Genomic DNA, 22,001 nt, shown 5'->3' on the forward strand with positions numbered 1-22,001 from the left:
GCAAGATGCAAAATTATTCTCAAACAAACACATTTATAACACTGAATGTGGATTTTATTTGCTAAAGTCCAATCACTCCAAAATCAAGAATTAAAATCAAATTAAATCTTTTGACCAATAAACAAATTCTGAGAATTTTTAAACAAATTTTCCTAAGACTTTTCCTAAGAATTTTCATTTGAAATTCTATCTCTCTAGAGACTCAGCAAATAATGGCTTTAAATTTTGCTGACCCCAAGAAGACGATCCTGAAAGTCCAGACAGTGATATATACACAGAGTATCTATCAAGGTGTTGAGCAAATAATTCTTCTAACCCCAGGTTCACACTGCTCCAACATGAAAGTCACGCGATTTCAGACCCGACTTTGCCCTGCAACTTTAGACTGACCTTGATCTGACTTAATGTGATTTTATACTCTCTATAGCATTAAAGTCATATTAAAGTTGGACCAAAGTAGTGCATGAACCTTTTCCAAAGTCAGACTTGTGTCAAATCAGTTAAGAAAGCTCTCATAGGGAAACATTGACATGTAATGCGAATTGTGCTCTTACAAGTCGGATCCCATGTTGCACCAGTGTGAACCAGGCCTAATCATTGTAAACAGATTAATTCAGAACGCCATTCCTTCATAGTATGGGTGGAAGTCGATTTCCAATGTCTCGGAATCACGTTCCTGGCAGGAAGGAGAAAAAAGCAGAGCAAATCTTTCTTGGAAATCTCAAATTCCTGGAGCTTTAAAAGTTTAAAATTGGGCAAGCAAGATTCACCTAAATGCACCGCTAGGACAAGGTCCTTTAGCATCCAATGTGAAATTTCACACATCTACCCTCTTGAGGTGTTAACTACTTCATACAAAAAAATTATTTATAGTCCTGTTTGGGAAATATGACACAGTGAGACTGTCCTAGGTTAGATATTGTGGCCTCTTGGAAAGGATTCCATCAACAATATTGGCTGAGAAAACATGTTTTTTCCTTGTTCTTGCATTAAGCATTGTATAATGAGCTGTAGCCTGCACAAAATATTGTACTGGGTCTACGCACAAAAATTGAGGCAAATTTTTCCATCAACTAAACTTATTTTTGTCTGACTCATTTGATTTTTCATGTTTTCAACTTTGTTCTTTTACGTAACGCCGACTCAACTCATTCTCAGTTTATAGACCATAGTGTTTTAAGTTAGGAATACATACCTTAACTTGTCTGGAACTATAGTTTTAAGTAAAGCCATCTAAATTTTTCCAGTTTCTAGACCATAGGTTTAAGTTAAGAATACATACATGTATGTATTTCTATCTTAAACCTATGGCCTATAAATTGAAAATATTGAGTAGGCTTTACTTAAACCTATGGTCTAGAAACTGGAAAAATTGAGTTGGCTTTACTTAAAACAACAAAGTTGAAAACATGAAAAGTCTAATGAGTCTGACACAAATAAATTTAGTTGACAGTACTTAAAAAGCTGATGCAAATAGTTGCCTCAATTTTGAGTAGACCCAGCACAATATTTTTTACAGTGCATTAACCCCCCTGACGGTATTCCAGAGTCTGGCTCGGGGTGGAATTTTTATACCAAAAGCGGTAACCCTGAGCCAGACTCGGGACTGCATCGCTAGATCCAGGAGGACGCTTACTTACCTTCTCCCTCGGATCCAGCGATGTCCCCGCTCTGTACGAGCGAGCCGTGTCTCGCTCGATCTATCATGGGGATGGAGATCGGCGCCAAATTCAAAAGTGAAACACACAGTATAAATACGGTATAATGTAATCTTACAAATTACATTGCTGTATGTAATTATTTCACATCCCCTTTGTCCCTAGTGGTCTGCCCAGTGTCCTGCATGCAGTTTTATATAATAAAAACTGTTCTTTATGCCTGGAAACTGGAGATTGTCCATAGCAACCAAAACTGTCACTTTACATCAAAAATTATTATAATTGTAATCACTCGCAGAATTGAGCGATAGCGATTTGTGGGGAGATCCGTCATCAAATACTGAAAAGTAATGACAGTGACAATTCTGCAACTGAGCAAATTTCAGTGTTTTTGATTTGATTACATTATTGAATAATTTTTATTATTATTATATTATTATTTGGTACAATTATTTATAATTATTTATTATATTATAATTTATGAATTCATTTTTCAAACTTTATCATACCCGGGATGTCTGCTAGTCTCTGGTTTGGGCAGATTTAAGTGAGTTATTGCTAAGAATTACAGGACTACAATCTAAAACGCCAAATTTTCATGCAAAATAATTGTACCGCTTTTAGCACCTAAAATTCGAAATAATCGTACCGCCAGGGAGGTTAACTTGTCTGAAAACATCGTTTTAAGTGATATTAACTTATTTTTTCTTGTAACATACTCAATTTTTTAAGTTGGTAAAACTAATTTTCCAAATGTATTTGATATATGTTTGAGGGTTTTTATTTTATAATAATAATAATAATACAATAATATGTTTAAAAAAAAAAAAGGAAATAGTCTCATAAAACAGGCTTTCAAAACAAATTAACATTTATTATTTAGAAAGTGTTGCAAATGTAATATTATTAAAGCAGCATCAAATATAAATGTAAACATCTTTTTTTTTTTTTTTTAAAAGGAAAAAGAAAAAAAAAGCCTCTTTCTCAGCTAACAAATCAAGCTGAAACACACACATGTAACATACAGTATATCTGTAAAGAACATAGAAAACAGAATGTATTAACTTTTTTTAAGCCTTTTAGGAAAGTAATTTGCACTTTAAAGTGTGAACCTTGAATGTCCAATATCTCAAAAACCGAACAAACAGAAAGTTTGCTTTTGGGGTACAAATCAGCACAAACGCAGCACAAACAAATGGTATTATCACGATAAAGGGGTTGGGCTCGAAGATGCTATAGCAGTGGAAGCTCACACAGGAACCTGTAGGATAGGAACACAGGCAGGTCACCCTAGCAGATGTCACAAGCTCATTTGGGGTGTGAAATCTAAGTACTAACCAGTGTTCACCAGAGCTCTTGATGATGGAGATGGATTTTTCTGTGTGTTAGTACCAGGTTGCAGTCCTCAGGATCTCCCCACCAGGAGGTGAGCAAACCGGGGCCCAGTAGCATATATAGCAGATAGGGATCAAGCAGAAGCATAGTCGAGGTACAAGCCAAAGGTCGGTAACAAATAGTTGCAGTTTGGAATCAAGCAGAAGCATAGTCGAGGTACAAGCCAAAGGTCGGTAACAAATAGTTGCAGTTTGGAATTAAGCAGAAGCATAGTCGAGGAACAAGCGAAAGGTCGGTAACGAATAGTAGCAAAGATGCAGACAGCAGCAGGAGAGACAAAAGCGAGATATTGGCTAGAGAAGGCACAATATTATGGCAATCAAGGATAGGCGTCTGTTTGGTCAGAAAGCCCCAGCATAGAAGACGCAATACTGAGCGTTCAAGGGAAGCACATTCCTACAGGCCCGGCCGGGATTTCAGAAGAAACTGGAGCAAAGATCACACATCCTTCCAAAAATCTGCTAAGAGCCAGGCATCCAGCAGACAAGAAGCAGCTAAGTCACTTTGAGATTGGGGCCGCCCAGGAGGGTCGGGTGGGAGCACGTCTGCTTCTCTTCCGGCACGTCTGAGTGGCCTCAATCTCTGTAGATAGTACAAGGAGCTGCGGTGCCTGTTCCAAAAAACGAGGAGTTTCAGGGGATATACTTAGTAGCAAAAGAATTCCACAAATAACTCTGGTTCAGAGACAGGAAAGAACATCTACAGTTCATCTGCCTCCCTTTCGGGCTGACAACCTCACCCTGAGTCCTTTTGAAAGTTCTTCTGGCCGTGGTGGCTCTCATCAGAACAAAAGGGATACACTTGTACCACGACGACGACCTCCTGTTATTGTCCCAGGACAAGGAGCTGTTGTCCACAGGGAGCAAGTTATCTCCACACTGTCCGAATTCGGGTGGCTCCTAAACTTGGAAAAAAGCCACCTGGAACCAGGTCAGTGCCTTGTATAATTAGGGGCCCAGTTTGACACGATGGAAAACACCATTTCTCTCCTACTGGACAAGATCTCAATCACCCGAGGGAGAATCTCATGGGCTCTGAGCTCCTCACGCCTAAAGGCCTCACAGTGCTTAAGAATCATTGGCACGATGGTCTCTACGACCCCAATGGTTAAATGGTCTCTTTGGAGGTTGCACCCTTTTCAAACAGGGTTCCTTCATCAGTGGAATTCAAGTCAATCAGTCCATTCACATATCCTCAGTGATGAGGAAACGTCTCTTCTGGTGGCTCCAGGGCAGGAATCTGCTCACTCGACACTCCATTGTCCCTGTCTTATGGGTCACGGTCATGACTGATGACAGTTGGGGAGCCCTTTGCAGGTCAGAACATGCTCAAGGCAAGTGGGATGCCTGTCTTCACAACCCAGGCTCAAACATCTTGGAACTTCGGGCAGCCTGGTGTGCACTCCAGTCTTTCACTAATCTCCTCAAAGGGGAGTCAGTTTTACTAAACATGGACAACACCACAGCGCTCACCTATGTGAAGAGGCAAGGGGCACCCGGAGCACCACCCTGCTCCAAGAAGTCGAGCCCATTATGTCCTGGGTTCAGAGAAACTTGGCCAATATTTCAGCGATTTTCATCCCTGGTGTTCAGAACTTCAAGCGGACTTCCTGTCTCGCACACATTCGGAAAACAACGAGTGGACTCTTCATGTGCAGACTTTCGAATGAATTCTGTCTTTGGGAGTCAATCCCAAAGTGGACCTATTTACATGCCCCTGCAACTTCAAGATCAAGAAGTATTACACTCGGGACCATTGCAGCCAGGCCTTTGAAATGGATGCTCTGTCGGATCAGTGGAACTTAAACAGGGCATACGCAGTGGCGGTAATAGCACCTTACTGGCCGAACAGGCCATGGTTTCCCCTCCTGAAACCAGTGCCTCTCCCTCTCAGGCTGGGCCTTCTCTCTCTCAGGGGGAAGTCCTGCACCCTTATACGGCGATATTGAGACTGATGGTCTGGTTCTTGAGAGGGAGAGGCTGGAATCTCTCGGGTGCACTTCAAGAGTGATTTCCACCCTCATGAGCTTGAGAATCCAATAAAGTTTATGGGAGAATATGGGCCAAGTTTGTAAGATTCTCATCTTCTACGGGCAGATTGTTCAGAGATCCAGGTGCTCAGGATATCCTGAGTTTCTTCGAACGGCCTAGATCTGTCTCTATCCATCAGTTCCCTAAGGGTCCAAGTCGCGGCCTTGTCGGTCTTCTCTGGAACATCATGGGCCGTTCATCCTCTAATCCAGCAGTTCTTCCATGGGGTAGCAAGCCTCAGGCCCCAAAGAAGGCCAAGATTCCCCAAATGGGATTTTCCCATTGTTCTTGATTCACTGTCTGACTCCAGTACCTCAGGGTCCGCTCTGCTTTCTATCAAGGATCTTTTGGCAAAAGTTGCCTTCCTAGTTGCCGTCACTTCGGCCAAAAGGGTTTCTGAGGTTGGGGTACATGGGTCATAAAGAATCATTTCTGACTTTCTCCCCGGACCAGGTGGTCCTCATCCCTATGCTCGGCTCAAACCCGAAAGTCCCTTCAGTGTTCCATGAAAACCGAGAAATTGTCTTACCTACATTTAGGGCCCAGGGGTCCTCCAAAGCCCATCCTCTGGATGTAGGCGAATTACTGAGGGAATAACTGCAAGTTACTTCCTCCTTTAGACACTCCGACTACCTGTTTGTCTCACACTCTGGCGGCAACAAAGGTAAGCAAACTATGACTAGAACGATTGCAGCCTGGATGGTCCAGTATATTCAGCAGGCTTATGGGCTAAGGGCTTGGTTCCTCCAGAGGCGGTGACAGCACATTCCACCAGGGGTATGGCGGCTTTGTGAGCAGCAGCACAGCATGTGGCTCCAGATGTCATCTGAAAAGCGACCTTATGGGCCTCCATTAATACCTTTATGTCATATTACAGTATAGAGCCTGCGTCTCTATCTTCTGGGAACTTTGATTTAAGAGTCCTGTCAGTTGACGGGTTATATAAAAAAATTTCTTTGATCAGCATACCCACCCGTGTGGACTAGCTAGTTATTTCCCACACGTAGGCTGCCATGGAGTCTGTTAGGAAAACGGAAAATGTATTATTAAATACTTACCATAATTTTCCTTTCCTGATGGACTCCATGGCAGATGGACACAATGCACAATAATGCATGCTATCTTTGTTTTTAAATTTTAATAACATGAAGTGCAAATTGGATGGGGCTTGAGGTCACATAATCTAAAATGTTATATGCATTAACTTCAAAACTGAATGTCAGAAACATTAATTTTGTGGCACAAAGCTTAACAGCCGGCAGTCCCTCACCCTGCATCTTGGTTGCGTTCTGCCGAATGCAGTAAGCTCAAAATTTGCATGCGCACAGGTGAGTTGTCTCAATAGGTGTATACAACGGATGTACAGTATGTCCATTTATAAATAAAGTAAACATTTTAAATGGTATGTTAAGCAACATTTAAAACATGTGAACGATAATTTGTTCAAAGCTCATTCTATAACTTTCAATACCATTGCATGGCTTTGTAGTGACTTGGAAAAATTCTTGTCATTGATGACTCTCTTTTATCCTCAAATAGATGGGAACTGCCTTGTGCAGGCTTACAAAGTTCCAAAAGATGTCAAACTCTTTTAAAATTACAGCATCAAATTTCATGCAGTTGCACATTTGGCAAACATCATTTCAGTCAAATGAAAAGATTATTTTTTTTAAGTAAATGTAACTCGATTAGAATATGGAAATGCACATAAGCTTAAAAGTTTTGTCTAGATTACTCAATATTATACATTATTTTTGTAAACGTAAAAGGTGTGTTTTAAGAACTAATGAAAATTAAGTAAGGTACTTAAATTATCAAAGTAAATTAATTAACATGTATTTATTTGTTGAAAAAAGATAAAATTTTTATGTTAAAATGACAAGCCAGCAGAATCATTTTTATCAGTGTGGTGTTAGCAGCTGTATCTTAATCTATCATTTAGGGCAATTTATTTTCGGGAAGTCTAATGTCTATGTAGATGTGGGCGTCTGTGAATCACTGAAGCAATAATGTTTACCTGTTTACATACATTTTAATCTTTGCGCACACTGCGATGCTGCGCAGCCTTGGGATGGGGGGGGGGGGGGGGGGGTTGGTACGGCACCATTAGAAAGATTTACTGAGATGAAAGGTCATTTTGTTGTGCCCTGCAATTAGGTTGCGAGAGGGGATGCAATACACTGCCAGCACCAGATTTGCAGCTGATTTGTACTGTAAGTGATTATTTTAATCTGGAACCGTATCTGCCCCCTTTTAGTACTACTGAGAGGATAATAACCCACAGCCGGAGAGGGTGACTGTCAGCAGCAAGGTGAAACGATTGTTGTTGTGTAGAAATAAATGGTCTGGTGGCTGGGAGGAAGGGATGGAGATGTGCTGCAGGGAGGGGCTGCTGCTGCTCTGCAGGCAGGGAGGGGACCGGCCATCTCCCTGGTGATGCTGAGGATTAGCTGTTACCATAGTTACAGGATTCAGGAGCAGCAGATGATGCTGACAGTGTCTGTACTGCACGGGAACCTACGGTAATGCCACGGTGGGGGGCTGACAAGCACAGGGAGGTAGGCAGGGTAAACGGGGAAGAGTTGAGGGTGTGTAAAGGGGGTAACATGGGGAGGGAGGAGGAAATGTGACTGTGCATCTTCTGACTGCGTAACACTGAGCTGGGCCTGGCCATTATGTAGGTATATATATATATACTGTATATCCAGGTGTGTGTGTATTCCTTTTTGTGCATAGTATGTCTATACTTATACATATGCATTATTTGTTAGTGTGACTGGGTGTACAGATAAATCTGTATATGCACTTAGATAGATGGGTGGTACGTCACTGTTGATTGCATGTGGCATAAATCTGATTAAAATACACCTCTGCAGCTATGGCATGAATGTGACTCCTAGAATCACAGCGACATAGCGGTTATTGAGACATTTATTTGCGAAATGTAAACAACCATGAGCAACCATGACCATGAAGCTGCAGGGGAGCTGTAAACCCCAATGGAGGCTGGCAGGAAATGCTGACACTTGTAGTTCATCTATAGCAACTATAGTCAAAAGTGAATCATGTATTTTGTTCAGTATGTGTGCTACATAGGATATGCATACAGTAGTACACTTTTTTTATTTTCTCTATATAATTCCTACTTTTTGTGGCTAGGGTATTAGATGTGCAAGCAGATTAAATAAAGCAGTTCCTAAACAGAAAGGTCTTCATTGTGTCCAGTGTGGTGAAGACAATGGACAGAGCTATATGAGCAGACACGTGTGTTATTGCATGAGGACATGTTCACAAGTTGTCACTATATGAAAGTCCTATGGGAAAGTCAATGCAAGCAGGGAGGGAGGTGCATGCACGGAATCAGTGACAGATATATGGTGGATGCATATGTATTATATGGAAATTGGTACATGGTGCCAGATATCTCGTGGGTGTATATGTATTATATGGAAATTGGTACATGGTGCCAGATATTTGGTGGGTGTATATGTATTATATGGAAATTGGTACATGGTGCCAGATAAGTGGTGGGTGTATATGTATTATATGGAAATTGGTACATGGTGCCAGATAAGTGGTGGGTGTATATGTATTATATGGAAATTGGTACATGGTACCAGATAAGTGGTGGGTGTATATGTATTATATGGAAATTGGTACATGGTGCCAGATATCTGGTGGGTATATATGTATTATATGGAAATTGGTACATGGTGCCAGATATCTGGTGGGTGTATATGTATTATATGAAAATTGGTATATGGTGCCAGATATATGGTGGGTGTATATGTATTATATGGAAATTGGCACATGGTGCCAGATATGTGGTGGGTGTATATGTATTATATGGAAATTGGTACATGGTGCCAGATATATGGTGGGTGTATATGTATTATATGGAAATTGGCACATGGTGCCAGATATGTGGTGGGTGTATATGTATTATATGGAAATTGGCACATGGTGCCAGATATGTGGTGGGTGTATATGTATTATATGGAAATTGGTACATGGTGCCAGATATATGGTGGGTGTATATGTATTATATGGAAATTGGCACATGGTGCCAGATATGTGGTGGGTGTATATGTATTATATGGAAATTGGTACATGGTGCATCTTCTTTAATGTAAATAATGGATACATAAGCATCATAAAAAAGCTTTTATTTGTATAAAAGTACATTAAAATGATATTAACCTCAAAAGCAAACATTTATTATATTACAGCTTACCATTAGATATGATGGCTGCATTCATTTTCTTTGTAGGCTTTTTATTTATTTATTTTTTTTATCTGATGATTCAGCCAGTACATCTTTTTTTTTTTAAAGAACAAGCTGTCCTGCAGATGTACAGTTATAGAGATGACACAAACTATTTAACAATGACAGAGGTGCTTACAATGATCAGCTTTTATTTATTTATGTAAAAATTTTATCCCAAAAAGGAAAAAAAAACTGTTGATGTAATTGCTTATAAAATATTAGCTGTTTGACTTCAATGAGTGAGTGTATTTAAATCTGCTAGGACAGCTAACACTCCCCTCCCCCAGACTGGCAATGCTGCTGTCCAAAGTTTCCCCCTGTGCTCCTTTATCCAGAGTGGGGGCAACCTAATACAGAAGGTGTGTTACTGGCCAGATCACCAGGTGAAAACAGAGGGGGATTGGTAAGCTGTAATATATTACATTTTTGGTTTTGGGCTTAATACCGCTTTTACTTTCATAGGCTGTGGTAATGTGAGCACATTGTGATAACACCTGTATATGTACATGAGGAGTATTTGTGTGATTTTCCTGTTAATGGGATGGTGACTATGACCCTGATGTACAGAGAGACTCAGATCTTACTCTGAGGAGCAACGGAGTCACCGCTTTAATGAAAAAAACATGTAAATCATACAATGGAGGGATTTGCATTCTAGGTTATGTGTGTGCCAACTACTTATACTGCCTAAGCTGAGGAATGTTAACCATGATAAAAGTGATGCCATGATAAAATGTGAGTTGCACATGTGATCAGTTATGTCACCAGCCGTTTGATGGCTTTTGATTGCTTGACAGTTCTGTTGACAGCCCATACAACAGCGGCAGCTATCATTCACAGCATGCCTTAAATTTAACTGCTTTGAGAAAGTTAAATTGACGGGTTTAGTCCTTCTTTAAATGGTTTGTCTCAACCTTGTAACTTCCACTTTTGCTGGACATCTTCATCTGTTACAGGAGGCTGAAAAATAACGGACTTATTGGCAGAATCAACAGGTGACAATGGTTCACACTGATGAGATGCAGGAAACGCAGCAAATCCTGTGCATTTCCCACACCGCATTGAAATCACATTCTGTGCATGCGATTTGCTGCGGGTGTCAATGTTAAATTAAAGACACCCGAAACAGCTCACAAAACGCAGTGCGATCCGATTTGGGTACAGCAAAAAAAAAAGGTCCTTGCACTATTTTGGTGTGGATGCAGTGCGATTCCTGTGTGAATCACATGCGGTACCCTGAACCGCACAAGTGTGAACCTAGGCTTAGAAAAAGGCTGGGTTTAATATTGCATTAAGTGGCTGTTAATCCACCAATGTATTTTTTTCATAATCCTCTCTGTTTTTACATATAATGGCTCCTTGTGACTGTGCTTTATGAAAATAATGCTGTATATACCTTGTTTACAGAGCGCTGATCTGCGCTCATTGACCCACCGATTTTGTCCTCTCTCTGCCTGACAGATGCAGTGGGCAGGGCCGAGGATCCCCAGCTGATGTCAGTCAGGAGGGAAGGAGGAGAGAGGTGGCCTCACCCACTGCATCTGCCAGGCTGAGAGGGGAGCAGGGCTGGTGTAAGGATTTTTGACACCCCAGGCGAAACCTAATTTTGCCGCCCCCATTGGTCCCCACCCCCTTTGCCCTGCCCATGTGACAGAAAACGGCGCTGTAGCGGAAGCATCGGCTCTGCTGGCTCCAGTGCTGCGCCTCTAATTACACTACCGGTCAGACAAAGCAGCTGCCTGAGACTGAGTTAGTTACAAGCTGCAGCCTACAGAGCATGCAGACGTGGAGGGAAACCAGCAACCGGGCGCCCCTAGGCAGCAGTGCGCCCTAGGCGGCTGCCTAGTTTGCCTAGTGGTAGCACCGGCCCTGGAGGGGAGAGAGGCGGCGTGTCAATGAGCACAGATCAGCACTCTGTAAACAAGGTATATACAGCATTATTTTCATAAAGCACAATCACAGGGGGCCATTGCAGTAAAAAATAGAGAGGATTATGAAAAATAAACAGTAATTTGAGCTGCAGGACGGGAGGGGGCGCCACGGACATGGAGCTGTCAGGCAGAGAGGGGAGGGGGGAGAGGACACAGGAGTCAGAGTAGGGCTGTGGATGACGGAGGCACAAACTCTGACTCCAGTGTCAGAACTCGGCAGTCCTGATATATCGGAGTCAGCATACAGGGGGGAGGGTAGAAACTGGTAGGAAAAGCCAGGTATCATAGGTGATGCAGGGGGCTAATTGACAAATGACACAGCACAAGCACTGTGCTGTATAACATGATTTAGGGGAACAGGATCTTTATTTTATTTTTCTGGGGTTAACAAACACTTTAACTAGTTAGGGTTATTTAGTGATATTGTTATGTAACAGCATCAGCCAAACGATCAGGCAGACTGGATGAACACAGGGTGACTTGACTAAACAGATAGAATGGGGGGAAACTATGTAATAGTATTAGAAAATAATAACAGTCATTGAAGCTATCTCAGTAACAGGGATGTTTAGGAATAGTTGCCACACGTGACCGCTAGGGGGCAGCGCAAGTTCACTTGCAAAACAAATGATGTCGCTTTTTAGAGAAGCAGAAGTGCCTGCGCTGCACTTATGAATAGGCTGAGCCCAATGATCCGACTCAAAAATCAGGTGTTCGCCTGTTCGTCGAACAGCGAACATCATGCGGTGTTCACGGCAAATTCGAAAGCCACGGAACACCATTAAAGTCCTTGGGGCACTAACATAAAAAACCGAAAGTGTTCATTCTAAAGGCTTATATGCAAGTTATTACCATAAAAATGTTTGGGGACCCGGGTCCTGCCCCAGGGGACATGTATCAATGCAAAAAAAGTTTTAAAAACTTTTTTTTCAGGAGCAGTGATTTTAATAATGCTTAAAGTGAAACAATAAAACTGAAATATTCTTTAATATGCCTGTAAAGTACAATTTTCCCGTGTTTAGAACAATACCACAGAAAAATTAAAAAACTAAAACGAAAGGAAAAAAAGTAATTTAAAACTGCTCGCGGCTGTAATGAATTGTCGGATCCTGACAATATAGTTAAAAATCATTTAGAAAAACCGCATGGGTTCCCCCCTCCCCCAGTCCATTACCAGGCCCTTTGTGTCCGGTATGTACAATAAGGGGAACCCTGTGCCAAATAAAAAAAAAAGCATTGGGGTCCCCCCAACTGTTCTGAGCCCCTTTAAGGCTGATTTCACACTGATGTGCTGCAGTGCATCTGCAACTTTCCTAGGTTAGCTGCGCTTTGCCATAGACTTCTACTATATCCTGCAGGTGTGAATCACTTTATAAAAGCTCACAAAAACTCCTGCATTCAGAAAGGGCACCAAACCTGCAGGATATAATAGAAGTCTATGGCTAAGCCCTTGAACACACGGTCGAGAGATTCCGACGGAATGTGTCCTATCGGACCGGTTTGTCGGATATTCTGACTGTGTGTGGTCTCCATCGGACTGTTTCTGTCGGAATATCCGACGGACCAACTTTTCCAACTTGCTGGTAAAATTTTCCGACAAAATGCTCCAATCGGACATACTCCGATCATGTGTAGCCTACTCCGACTGACAAAATGCCATGCATGCTCAGATCAAATTCCTAGACCAAAGCTTTTGGCTACTAGCCTGAACGTAGTCCCGTCGTAACGAAATAACGTCATCATGTTATGTACAATCGGATTTTCCAACAACTTAGTCCGACCGTGTGTATGCAACATCACTTCCGGACCTCTTCTGGAATTAATCCGTCTGAATTACTCCGACGGGTTTGGTTGTCGGAATCTCCGACCGTGTGTACAAGGGCTAAGGGGAGCAAACCCTCAGGAAAGCTGCAGGTACACTGCACTGCACCCAGGGTGTGGTTAAACCACAGCACATCAGTGTAAAAGCAGCCCTATACTATCACGTCCAGTGTATTGCTTCACACTGACCTGAAGTTTACTTCTTTCCTTCTGCTGGCTCCACTCTGGAGACCGCTAGCTGGGTGTAGAGGTGGAATGCAGTTGGTATCACTCCACATGGGACAGGAGCCATCACTACAGAGGAGGCATCAGTTTATGCGGCTCTTGTTCTCTACTACAGATCCAAATTTAGAAGTAGTCCCTCTGCATTGCACTCTGTTTGATACTCTGGAATGGCGGGTCAGCAAGCCCAAACCACGATCTAACAGTCAACTGGCTACAATCTACAGCTTGCTGACCCTTGAACTAGAACAAATACAGTTACGTTTGGTTCCCTGGAAACTGGGTTTTATCACCTTTCTTGTTAGAAGGCTGATTGTAGCTGTTACTTCAGGTAGTGGGTCACAGCCTAGATAACAAGTAATTTTGCTGCAAGTTTGAAAATCACTTGCAAAGCTATTGCTAGACTTGCCAGGCTTCACAAGTTTGTTGGACAACTGCATGGCTCCAGATCAACTTTATTTGCCAACATTCTGCAAGTTCTGGTTCAGTTATGTTGTGGAATAGTCATCCCATTACAGGGGTCACTGTGACTGAATTTTCATGCTGTAGACTTGCAGAGCTCTTGCTGTAAACTCACCACTGCAACTTTGCTCTTGCTAGAGACTTGCCACACAAATTTGCTACAAATTGGAAAAGTGTCAACTAGAACTTGTGCTTCAAGTGCTCTGCAAGTGTACAACTTGCCAATGAAAATGTGCAGCAAGTTAATAAAACTTACAATTCAACACTGCTACAAATTTGTGGCAAGTTATCCTTGCTATCTGGGAGGGATCCCCAGACAGGCTCCAAAAAAGGAAGGGCTGGGGGAGTATTTGCTCTGGGACTTCATGTAGCTGAAGGTAATGTCACCTCATTAGAAGAGTAGTATTCTGAGTTCTGTATCCCTCTGAGCACCAGAGAATAGGGAGATTGAGTATTTATATACCCTGGACATGCCCAGGACTCTAAGGGATGATGGGAATCCAGGGGATTGTGGCGAACGGAGTTACAGGAGCCTGTGTCTGCCAATAAGGAAGGAGAGCAAAGTGGCACTCTTCTACAAGTTCAATAGATCTATATTTTAGGAAAGCTACCTGGTTTTTAATTATACTGGTATTTCGTTTTATACAACCAGAAGGAGCCATGGAAACAATGAGGTTTAGTGATAAGTATTTCTTTTGCACACTCCTCTGAGAGCTCCTAGTTTATACTGGAGATACATGATTCCTAGGGGTGGACAAATAAACTTGACCCCTGGAAGGTTTTACCCCCTTCGAAGTTTGAAAAAATAAACAATATTTTCTACTTTCTGTTATAAAACATATCCAATTAAAAAAAAATCTACTTTCTTCTTAAATTTAGGTAAAAATTCTGCTACATGTTTGGTTAAAAAAAAAAAAATCTCACTAAGTATATGTGAATTGGTTTGTGCGAAAGTTATAACGTCTACAAACTATGGTATTTATAATAGAATTTATGCAGCTATAGATGTTATAATGTAATGCTGGAGGTCAGCGACTTATAGGGTGGTGGACAATCTGGCACTAACAGGCCCTCACTGGGAGGGTACATTAACTGACACTAATATAGTGATCAGTGATAATACTGTACACTGACACTGTAATAATAGCACTGGCTGGGAAGGGGTTAACATCTAGTGGCAATCAAGAGGTTAAATGTGTGTCTGAGGCCGCGTACACACGGGCGGATTGTCTGTCCAACTTAGTCCGCTGAACCGTGTTTCAGCGGACAATCCGCTTGTGTGTGGGCTTCAGCAGACTTTTTCAGCGGACTGTCTGACGAACAAAGTCTTACGGAATTTCCGGAATTTTGTCCGTTCAAACTTGGTTTTGTCCGTCCAAACTTGGTTTCAGCGGACAGTCCGCTCGTGTGTAGGCAAGTTGGACGGACTAAGTATGGCGCATGCTCAGAAAGGATTTACACGGCCGAAGGTTGCATTGCAGTGTATAGGACGTCGTTTTTCTAGTCCCGTCGTACATGCTGTACACGTCATCACGCACGCTTTCAGCGGACTGTCTGCTCATCGTGTGTGGTCAAGTCCGTTCATTCAAATTTTGAACGGACTGTCTGTCGGATTGTCTGACGAACTTAGTTGGGCAGACAATCCGCCCGTGTGTACGCGGCCTAACAATGTATAATGTGTGTAAAATGTGCTGCTTTTACTTGACTATCTGTCTGTTTAGAAACAGCCAGATCGCTGTTCACAGTACACAGAATTATTTTTCTGTTCTGTTTTTGTAAACACAGAACTCTGTGTGATTGGCCACAGCTGATCAGCTGACTTTAGCCAAAATCATTGGCTGAAATCATCTGCCAAACTCGTGCTGTGTCCAATTACAGCATGGGGCCGGAGGTATAGCTCCATTGTTAATCATGATAACTGCTTTTTAAAGGGGACTTCCAGACTCCAATAAGTCTCCCACCGCACCCCCACACCCACTAGGCCATGGTTGCGGGGAAGAGGCCCCTGAACTCATCAACGTGGGGAAAAGGTGTTTTGGGGGCATGTGGTCTGGTATGGTTCAGGAAGGGGAGGAGGGCCCTCACTCGGATAAGGGTCTGTTATGAATTTTGGGGCGGACCCCATGCCATTTTTTATTTGACCTTTTTTTTGGCGTAGGGTTCCTCTCAAAATCCCAATCTGAGCTATGGGACTGGTACCCCACGCTGTTTATCACTCAATTTTTTATTGCCGGAAATTGTTGTATTTACATTCAGCTATCAGCGGGGATCCGTTATTAAGGACGCCCAATCCTTAACAAAAGTGCTAGTGTTTTTTCACCGATTTTTAAGCGTCAAGTGTGCATGGAGCCTTATAGTTGCTGTACTGTCATATGCCTGGCCTGAGATAAGGAGTATTGGCAGCTTCTGCTGGCGCCACTCATCTTCCTCCTTCCCCTCCCCTCCCACTATTGACAGGAATTCTTAGCTGCTCTGAACAATCCCGTTCTTGGAGTACTTAGGCCTTGTGGTTGCCAGAAGATGATTGGATAGTGTCTGCTCTGCCACCTGCCCTCTTCTGTCTATATGAGCCCCTGTAATCCATCCTTAGCTGGCCATACACATAATCAGTCAATAATAGTTTTAAATGTTTCAAATTAAGAAAATAAGATTAATTAGGGTAAACTAGGGGTGGTCAAGTTTGCTAGTCCTTTCAAAACTTTTGCACCTGCATGTCTGCATAGTGAAGTCAGGTATGTTGCCAAGATTAATAAACAATAATTTGCTATACATACTGTTCAAATGATCACAGGGTCAACGCATTGAGAAAACAAAATGTTCACCCAAATGATCTACTTGTACAGTCATTTTATGCCATACAGCTGAGTTGCAGTGCTTAAAAAAGCACTTTATATACAGTAGAATGTAAAGATAAATTTGATTAATTGGTTTTACAAGTGGTATAGAGCTAATCATACCATGCCACCAGTGTATTCATGAACCTATGTAAAACCATAAACCATCAAGCTTCTTTTGTGATCTTAACACTAGGAGCCCTGATGACTTTCTACCCACCTTTGGCTCCTACTCACCCTTTGCACAACTGCTAGTCCTGGCCTCTAAGCTTTGACCTTCTTGGACCTGCTGGAATAAGTTTTTGCACCGCAGTATATTCCCGGTTGTCAAGCAAAGTTTCTAAAACGAATGTTATGCTGTGTGGCAGTAACTCATAGTTTTAAAGCATGTATTGTAAAGAAATAGAGTTGCACACAGGAGGTAAACTAGTGAAGTTTCCATATAATAAACACAGCTCCTACTGTTATAATATGAATTGATGTGTACAATGAATGTATGTGGCTCTATTAAAGAGCAGTGCACAGTTATGTGCACAGTGGTAACCCCGGTTATACCAATAGTAGAGAAGGTGCGGCCTACAACCAATGGAGATATATAAAACCACCTTTATAGGACTTTTGTTCTTGTTCGATTATGAGTTCCTAATTTTTAAGGGAATGCATTTTGGTTTTGTACAGATGTTTTCTTTATTTATCATAGTCAGGACTTAAAAAATTAATTGCGGCCTCCCATTAAAAAATATGTGGTTCAGAACATAACTGTAAGTGCATCTGCCCTCTATTTTTCCTGGATTGGCAGCATTGCCTCTGTTGTTGAAACTTTCCCACTATGAGCTGAAGTGCCTGGGAGGGGAGCATATGGGACGCAAGCGAAGGAAGATTTAGCTCACCTAAGGAAGGTAAGGCCTGTACATCACATGGTACCGGGGATTTGAGACTTGTTTAGATTGTCACACCGGAACCTTTAGATGTTCTTTAAAATAACTTTTAGTCAGGTAAATATAAAACATTGCATGTTATTATTCAGTACTCTTCATTTGATAATCAGTAAAAGACGATCTGCAACTCCATACATGCTCTTCAATCTTTTCAATTTTATTGATACTCCATAAAAAAAACATGTAGGCACTGCAGATGTGTTTCAGCCATGACGGCCTTGTTCATGGCACCTTTGTAGCACCTTTTTCTTTCTTTTTGTTGGACTCTTTGTTTGAGCCAGCAGGTGGAGCTTTGGGTTCCTTTTCAGATTTAAAAGGAAAAACCTTTTTTTTTTGAGTTTTGGACAGAATGGAGAGGGATTAGAACACAGCTGTTATTACTGTCTGTGCTCCCGTTAGGGATATTCACCCTCTTTATTTATCCTGTTTACCGTAATTATAGAAGCTGAAAGTAAGAGAAAATCCCACATTTTGGGTTGACATCAGAACACTAATAGAGATGAAATCTTCCAATGGGGGCACTAGTTCTGGTGACACCCCAAAATTCACTCACTTTGGAGAGATTTCCTCTCTTTTCCTGTTTTGGATATGTGACAGGAAGTGAAGGAAATCTCCCCAATGGGACACAGATGGCAACGCGCACGTGCATGGTGTTTGGCGCCAATCGGCCTATTTAGGTCTGTCGCATACTCCATTCAAGTGCTGATAAATCAGCAGCTCCCCCGGTCCCTGCTCCGTTGCCTGTATCTGCATTCCTGTGTCTCCGATCTCCTGACGACCCGGCTTGCTCTTGGACACCCATGATCTCCACTTGCACCTGACCTCAGCCTGTTCTGACCTCGCTCCTGCCTGTTCCTATTGTACCGTTGCTGCCCGCCTGTTGCCAAATCCTGCCTGTACCCGGACCCGCCTGCTCAGCTCCTGCTCCGCACCCCAATTGCCTGTGTACCAGCCTACTTACCTGCTGCTTCGGGGTTTCTCCTACTTCTAGCTCCTGGGCCCTCATCATAGACTCTCATACCACTCCGCACTTCCATCCACCTGTCTACTCTACCAGGGGTTGTAAGTCGGACACGTACGGGAGACCACCCTCTGCCCAAGCGGACTCACTGGTCTGGTAAGTGGACGTCTGACAAACAGTCTTAATATCATCAGTGTAAAGAGCAGTCTACCATCCACTGACTACCAACATAAGGGGCAGCCTTCCACCGCTTGACACCAATATTAAGGACAATTTTTTCCCACTGCTCCAATGTAGACATTCTTCCTCCCTCTGACACCAATATAAGGGGCATTTTTCTTCATAAAAAAAATTGAAGAATAGATGTCCCTGCAAAGAAAAGAACTGTCCTACCTCTCTACGGACCATTTTCACTCTCTTTAGGTGATAAACTTGCTGAAGATTCTTCAGCATGCAACACATTTAGATGATGCCTGGTGTCCCTTCGCCCTCTATGGTCTCTTCCATGCCCCCTCTCCAATTACTACAGGACACAGTAGTAACTCAGGAACAGGCAGAAGGAACCACATAACACAGTGGAACACCAGGCATGCAACACTCCTAGAAGTGTATTTGATGTTGAAGGTTTTTAACCAAGCCTAGGTCTTCGGGAGGATGAAGTTACACAGTGCGGGCAGCAGGACAGATAAGTATCAATTGTTTTCTGTCCAGGGGCATTTTTCTTAAGGCTTTTAATCTAGCAATCTAGAGTTGCTTCAAGACTAAAAAACATTTAATTGAATAAGACCATTTGTGAGCTTATCCCTATTGGATATGTGAACTATTAATTTACAGTTTTTGTAAAGTCTAATTTAATACTGACTTGTGAAATCAGTGATGGAATTATTATGAAATATCTTATATCTGTATATATATACATATACTGCATCATACATTTTAATGATAGCTTTTTCCATTATTCATGAATTGCTGATTGACATTTTATTTATTTATTTATGATTTCATACAGTTTAGTGGGTCACATCAAATTTCTATAACAACATTTATTGTTTATTTCTGTAGACATTGTAATATAGGCGTGCGTAAAGGTACACATGAGCTGACAATTACAGATGAACACATATCTGCAGCATGTGTGTGGACTAAGGTGCCATGCTTTATTAATATTTTATTATAATCTATTAAAGTGTTTAATTATTTATAGCAGGTATTTATATAGTGCCAACAATTTAAGCAGCTCAATTCATATTGTATATTCACATCACTCTATAGGAACTTACAATCTAAGGGCCCCACATCGCATATATGCATATTAGGACCAGTTTAGACAGCAGCCAATTAACCCACCAGCATGTGCTTTGAGTGTGAGAGAAAACCAACACAAGCATGAGGAGGACATGTGAATCCCATGCAGGTAGTGTCCTGGTTGGGATTTGAACTGAGGACCCTAATCCACTGTGCTGCTCCATGTTAATAAAAAATAAAGGTGGAGTAGTTTAGTTATGATCAGAAGGAAGGGCTGGAGCTCTCTCTAGAGATATTTTTGTTTTTTTACTTTCAGTCTCTATGAGCCAGTGGGCCAAGTTTTCAATTTTTTATACCCAATCTCTGTAAGATAGTTGGTTTAGCTTTTTACACCTAGGCCCCACTGGGAGGTTATTAGACTCTTCCCATTGTTCTAGACCTAACATCCTCACTCCCTAGAACTCCCTCTATAGCTAACACACTCACCTTGTAACATCTTGTACCTAATACCTGCAGCCCTCCTTCTCTTCACCTAAGCCCCCAAACCTTCTATATTCCCCTTCACATTATTTCTCTAGATCTCTAATGCCATGTACACACAACCGGACTTTCCGGCAGACTAGGTCCAACGATCTTCCTGACAGCCTTTCGGCGGACTTCCGACAAACTTTCCGAATGAACAGACTTGGCCACACACAATCACACCAAAGTCCGATGGATTTGACCGTGATGACGTACGACCGGACTAGAATAAGGAAGTTCATAGTCGGTAGCCAATAGCTGCCCTAGCGTCGGCTTTCATCCGTCTAGCATACAGCATACAGACTAACGGATTTTTCGACTGGACTTGAGTCCGTCGGAAAGATTTGAAACATGTTCTAAATCTAAAGTCTGTCTGATTTTTCGATAGCAAAGGTCCGATGAAGCCCACATACAATTGAATTGTCAGATCGATTTGTTTTGTTGGACCTTTGCTGTCAAAAACTCCGGCCATGTGTACACGGCTTTAGTGAAATCATTTAGTTCTAAACTTGGGTGTCGCTAATTAACTCCTATGAGCCCCCAATAGCAGAGGCCAGATTGAAACCACAACCTGTTCCTACATCACTGTGTATACCTACTTATCCTGCAAAACTTTTATTCACCAGCAGTGCAAGGCAGCACAGACAGTCCTTATAAAGGATACTTTGATACTTAGGATCCAATATTCACTAGAGCCACTGTAATATATACACATAATCAGTTTTCTTGCAGAATGTTTTTAGCTGTACATACAACACCTGGGTGGAAGATCCTGACCCACTGAGCTGATGGTCTCTGTTCTGGGCAGGGCAGCATATCCTCACCCAGTGTAGGAATTCACTACTCCTCATTCCAGGCTGCTACTTAACAGAGGAAAATATCACAAATCTGAACTCACATATCCTCTATTCTGTAGGTGTGGGTCTCATGACATTTATGTCAATAACGTCCTTATGATTCTCAAAGGCCACACTTATTATAAATTGTTTCATGGATCTATCATATTTATGTAGCTCTTTCAAAGAATGCTTACAAGTTTACATTTCACCCCAGACTATTAAGCTTACAGTCCAATGATGTCTGTAGACAGGCAACCCTCAAACTAAAGGTGAGGAAAAGTGAAATATTAGTCTCTGAATGATCCACGTGCTATTAGAAGCCATTTCAGTCTTCTTTCCAACTTAACTGTGTAGATGTAGTGCACATGATGTGAAAGCTTCTAAAACGACAATCATAAAAACTTTTGCAAACAGCGCTTCAATCAAAAGGGGAAACTGCCCTGGGCCCCCTAACAAAAGGGCCCCTCCTCTATACAAAAATAATATAAAAAAGTATTTAAAATAATATGAAATAAACAATAATAAAATAATATAAAATATATCAGAATAAAACATTACTTTCTTTTAGTAAATGTAACTTGGGAAGTAATCTTTTGCTGGCCATCATCTGTAAAAGTTTTTACTCTGGACTAGTATATTGAATCATTTTTAAAAATGAATTTTGGCAGCCCAAGCGAACCACCGAGTGCTATGACTGTGTGCATGTGCATACACGCCTATAAAATTATGTGTTTTGCATTTTTTGTGACTGTTATTGAGAATGTAAACCAACTCTGTGTATAAAAGGCCCCCCAAACCTGAAGTGCCCTGCCCCCCCCCCGGTTTAAATCTGGCTCTAATGATGACTCCAACCCTTCTGTAAAGTGTGTAGCACTG

General features: G+C 41.8%; 1 protein-coding gene across 1 annotated transcript in view; it reads left to right on the forward strand.

Annotated features, from left to right (window-relative positions):
• Positions 1 to 7,741: 7,741 nt before the first annotated feature.
• The window catches only part of DMTN (dematin actin binding protein), a 98,891-nt gene continuing 84,631 nt past the window's right edge, over positions 7,742 to 22,001 (forward strand). The window contains exon 1 of the mRNA XM_077469821.1: positions 7,742 to 7,760. The gene's annotated coding sequence lies outside the window, so the exon portion shown is untranslated. The remainder of the gene's footprint in view (positions 7,761 to 22,001) is intronic.

Source organism: Lithobates pipiens, unplaced genomic scaffold (assembly GCF_037356315.1).
Source record: "Lithobates pipiens isolate NorthernLeopardFrog02 unplaced genomic scaffold, aLitPip1_a1.2 Scaffold_8, whole genome shotgun sequence".
NCBI lineage: Eukaryota > Metazoa > Chordata > Amphibia > Anura > Ranidae > Lithobates > Lithobates pipiens.